General features: G+C 40.9%; 1 protein-coding gene and 1 pseudogene across 1 annotated transcript in view; one reads left to right on the forward strand and one right to left on the reverse strand.

Moving 5' to 3' along the window:
- Window positions 1-5,000, forward strand: part of LOC138024826 (uncharacterized) — a 437,788-nt gene that overhangs the window by 212,718 nt on the left and 220,070 nt on the right. The gene's annotated exons all lie outside the window — the stretch shown is intronic.
- LOC138024704 (uncharacterized) lies at window positions 1,589-2,458 on the reverse strand (annotated as a pseudogene).

Below are 5,000 nucleotides of genomic sequence, written 5' to 3' on the forward strand. Positions count from 1 at the left end.
CGTCTGAGGAACGAGATGCCTTATACGTTTGAGGGCTCCAATTCCAGAGGCTACTTTCTTTGTCAGTTTATCGACATGGCTACTCCAGTTAAGATTATTATCAATAAGCACGCCCAGGGATTTAGCAACAGAAACTTGAGTGATAGGAGCACCATTAATCTCGGGAATTGGAGGATTTGTGAGAGCAAACAACCTCTGCCTTGATCCAATCAGCATAAATTCGGTTTTTGTCATGTTCAGGGTAAGTTTGTTTGCTATCAACCATTTTTTAACATTTTCTAGATCATGGTTAAGACTTGATTCTATGTCGCCTGTATTGTCACCCGCATATGTTAGGTGGGTGTCATCTGCGTACATCTATGGCACACAATTCGTTAGACAGTTTGGCAGATCACTGATATATAGCAAAAACAACAATGGACCCAAAATAGTCCCTTGAGGGACGCCGCAACTTAGTGAGCAAGTTTTAGAAAGTGATCCATTAATGGAACACTTTTGAGTGCGGTTGTCCAAATAGGACTTAAACCAGTTGTAAGAAATGCCATGTATGCCGTAATTATTTAATTTAGATAAAAGGATCTCGTGATTAACCGTATCGAAAGCTTTTTTTAGATCTAGGAAAACAACAGTGTTTATTTTTCCTCGGTCAATGTTGTAAGCCCAAGTATCCGTAGCCCCAAGTAGAGCCGTAACGGTGGAATGAATAGAGCGAAAACCAGATTGGCATTTACATATTACGTTATGCTTTGTTAGGTACGCATATAATTGGTTATAAACTATTCTTTCGAACACTTTGGCTATAACCGGGATAACGGAAATTGGGCGGTAATTGTTTAGGTCATCACGTTCCCCTTGTTTGAATAGTGGAGTGACCCGTGCACACTTCCAGTCGTCTGGGAACACACCTACATTTAATGACTGCACAAATATAGCACAACGGTTTGCAAATAAGATCCGCGCATTCACGAATAAGTCGAGAACAAATTTTGTCTAGGCCGACTGCCTTCTATTTTTTTTAGTTTATTCAGCAGTGAAAATACTTCATTTGTGGAGGTTGGCCGGAACTGAAACTCCTTATCCGTGCTAGTGAGATAATTCAGATAGCTGTTGCCATCTGAAGAAGGAATATCACTAGCAAGTTTCGGGCCAATGGTAGCAAAATAACGATTAAATTCGTGCGCTATTTCTGCTGGAGCTGTTACTGATTGCTCATTTACATTCAGTTGTTTCACAGACGTTTCCACGAAATTTCGGGAAGACAGCTCATTGATGATCTGCCAGGTTTTGCGGGAATCACCCTTATGCTCGTTTAGCATATTTTGATAATAAACTTGCTTCGCTAGCCTAGTCGCACTATTGACTTTGTTCCGCTGTCTTTTAAAATGAACCCAATCATTAGGATTTTTTGATCTAATTGCTCTGAGTTTCAAAATATCTCGATCGTGCATCTGTTTTTTAAGCTCAGAAGTAATCCATGGGGAACCCCGCGCGCGAACACGAGTGGTTCTCAATGGAGCGTGCTTGTTAACAATAGCCAAAAAGGATTCCTTCCATTCATTCCACATATCATTTGGATTGGAAGAATTGTTTATGTAATCCCAATCTTGAGATGCAACATCGCTACGAAATTTATCACGGTTAAACTTCGAAAATTCCTATAGGTTATATTAGTGTGACCCTTACTCTGTCCATTAATGGCTAATTTTCGATAGACATAGACCATGCTGTGATCGCTAATGCCAATATGACGCACACCTGAGCATAACACCTTGTCAGGACAGTTAATAAATATTAAATCAATCAATGTTGCAGAAGTTTCGGTTATTCTTGTTGGTTCTGTTATGAGTTGTTGAAGACCATAAACATCCGTGATAGTTAATAATTTGCGTGTATCGCTATCAAACTGGGATGCGGCCATATTGCAATTTAGATCCCCTAAAAGGTAGAATTCAGTATTAAGGGAATCCAATTTCCCAATCAACTCTTCAAAAGGTGAAAATATACTAACAAGCGAATTAGGTGGTCTATACCACGTAGCAACAATAAATGATTTAGAACGAGGTTTGCGTATTTCAATACAAAGGTTCTCAAGACTGCCCATGCAAAGATCGTTGCGGACCGAAAAGTTAATTGACTATTTTACATAAAAGCAAACGCCCCCACCTCCATATGTAGTTCTATCACGTCTACCTATATCATAACCAGAGATACTGACCTCATTATCGGTGATGTATTCATTTAGTTTAGTCTCGTTAATTGCGAGAACATCTATATCGTTACTTACGAGAAAGATCTTGAGTTCATCAAGATGAGTGGTCAATTTATTTATATTCAGCGAGGCCAGCTTAAAACCGCGTTTGGAGGGCAATACTCGAGAACGATCAATAGGATTTTGAGTCGGACTTCTCGATGACTCCTGGCTGTTGCCTTCCAACGGCACGGCATTAATGGAAGGCATAGTAAAAGTTCAATGAGCTAGACCATGATTAAAATTCTTAAAAATACGCTTGTTACCTGCAACATTCAGGTGTAGACCTCCACGGTTTAACCCATTTTCGTTTATATTATTGTGTTCAATAAATCTCCAATCATTCTGACGGCAAAACTTCGTCCAGTGCTTGTTCACCTCTGAGACTTTATCATTAAGCTTGTCCTTTCGTGTTACAAGTCCTGAGACTATGACTTGAGCTTCGGAAGACCCCTCTATCCGTTTAGCGAGATCAACAATAGCTTCTGCAACTTCTTTAGATGTTTTGCCGTTTTTAGCCTTCAGATCGTTTGTACCTACATGTAGCCCCACTTCATCAGGCTGGAGCTCTAAATAAGGTTTTAAGTAATCTCTCATGGCTTTGGTTGTGGCTCCAGAAAATGACTTTACCACCACTCGGTGCCCTACTGCTTTCGCTAATTTCTTACCGTGAATATCCTTGACCATGGAGTCCCCAATCAATAGGGTTGTAAACTTACTGCTGGCACTCCTCTCTCTGCCGACCTCACCGCGTAAATCATCGTTAGCAGAAGTTTCGCTTGGTTCACTAGGATTACTGCGAGACGACCTATATGACGCCCGTTGATGGTTTTGCCGTCGCCGGATGATTTTGTGTGTTGCTGCCTCTGTCTCTGTTGGATCATCTTGTGCATCACTAAGGATCTCAAACCTGTTACGCGTCACGATATTATTCTGAGTTGACATTTTACGTTGGTTGCGTTTATTACACCCAACATTCGTGCCCGAGTTTTTCACTTGATAAAAACACTCGTTCGTCTCTTGCTGGTGATGGGAGTCTTCTTCGTTCTTTTCTTGTAAAATAAGCCTTAATGCAAGCCTTAGTGAGTCATTTTCCTGTTCCAATGATACAGCACGATTTTCGAGAGACAAACATTTCTCCTCAAGTTCTTCGATAACTCTCTCTTTTTTGCATATAGATGATTCCAGTTTCTCACACCTCCCTTTGTATTCACAAAGTTCGGCGCTAACAGCAAATTCCTCTCGATTCTGGCAATTCATCGAGAGCAGATTAGAGTTGGCTTCTACCTTTTTCTGTAGAATAAGGAGGTCAAGTTTTATACCTTCTATTTCAGCAACTAATTCAGTATTAGATCTCTCTTGACTGGAAAATACTGGTCCCGCTTCGGCTACCCTTGGTTGATTAGCATAAATGTCATTGGCTTCAAACAACAATGGATTTACTTGTTCGACCGTTGAAGAGACATTCGAGCCCGTTGAATCGGTTCTCCCTGCGTTGTCTCGAACAAGTTTGGTCAAGCTGCCTTTTAAAACGGGTCCATCTCGCCCCTGGAAGGCGAGAGTGAGTTGCTTTTTACTGTACCAAGTAATAGTGATGTTGTTGACAGAGCTTTTAAATTGTTTCGAATTTCCGCCGGGCGACGACCATTTGCCTTGTTGTTTCAAACCCTTCTCAACGAAATGTTTTAGGGATTCAAGATCACTAATCCACGTTAACTTGTCACCTTTGAGCTGAAGGTATTGTAAATAAGAGCCGTCGAAGTTAAGCGGGAGAGACTCGTTATCTGTCATCATGTCCTCCTCAAAAAAGTCCTCTTCCTCTTTCAACGAAGATCGCTCACGGAGCTAGTCAAAGCCACAACTATAAGTCAGTGCTACATAAGCGCTGATTGTAAAATACAAGCAGCCATCAAGCATGAAACAGAAGCACAGACCATGGCAAAACATGGTTCCATTCAAGCCTGTCGTGTTCTCATGTGCACTTGACGAACTCACCTCTCAGAGATAATCGGCAAGTGTTCGCTGTTGTTGTCTTTACGCTCAAGTTCCTAGTAGTCATTAGGCTAGTAGTAAAACAGGATTCAGTTGCCATAAAAATGGTAAATGAAAACTTACTACTTTCATCTTCTCCTAGCGTTCCGTCGATCTGTGGGAGAATATACCAAAGGAGCTTGTCAGAACGACGGCAACGGTTAATTAGTGACAGCCATTATCGGCAGGTACAAAAAGGGCACAGGGCACAGGGCACAGGTCCATTCTTTTACCAATACAGAAAGTATCCTAAACATTTGCGCTCGCTAGCGCTGGTGAATAGATTTGCCAAGAAAAACTCGTTTCATTTCAATATTGAAATTGAGAAACCCACCCATTGATTTAATTTTTGGACTAGTGTAATCCTGTCAGTATCACCGAGCGACGACAATCATTACACCTTTTCGACTTAATTATACTTTTCCTCAAAAAAATATAAGGAGTTGCTGAAAGTAGATATGTAACTGAAATTAATTTTTTTCTTTCCCGTTATCAGGCGTTCGTTTTTCACAGCAATGGTCGACCTATGAATAAAGTGAAGAAAATCAAAAGATAGGGCCAAGAAACTCAGCAGATGCTGAGAGAGCGATTTCTGGCTTTGTTGATTATAGGTCTAGTACCCTACCGTTTTTTCTCCAGCAGAACCCAGCACTGTTGGCCATAAAACTAGTTTGTCTTTGATTTCTCAGGCTGGCGAAACAAGTAGTTTAGTGATGGGACA

This window comes from Montipora capricornis, chromosome 11, assembly GCF_036669925.1.
Source record: "Montipora capricornis isolate CH-2021 chromosome 11, ASM3666992v2, whole genome shotgun sequence".
Taxonomy (NCBI): Eukaryota; Metazoa; Cnidaria; class Anthozoa; order Scleractinia; family Acroporidae; genus Montipora; species Montipora capricornis.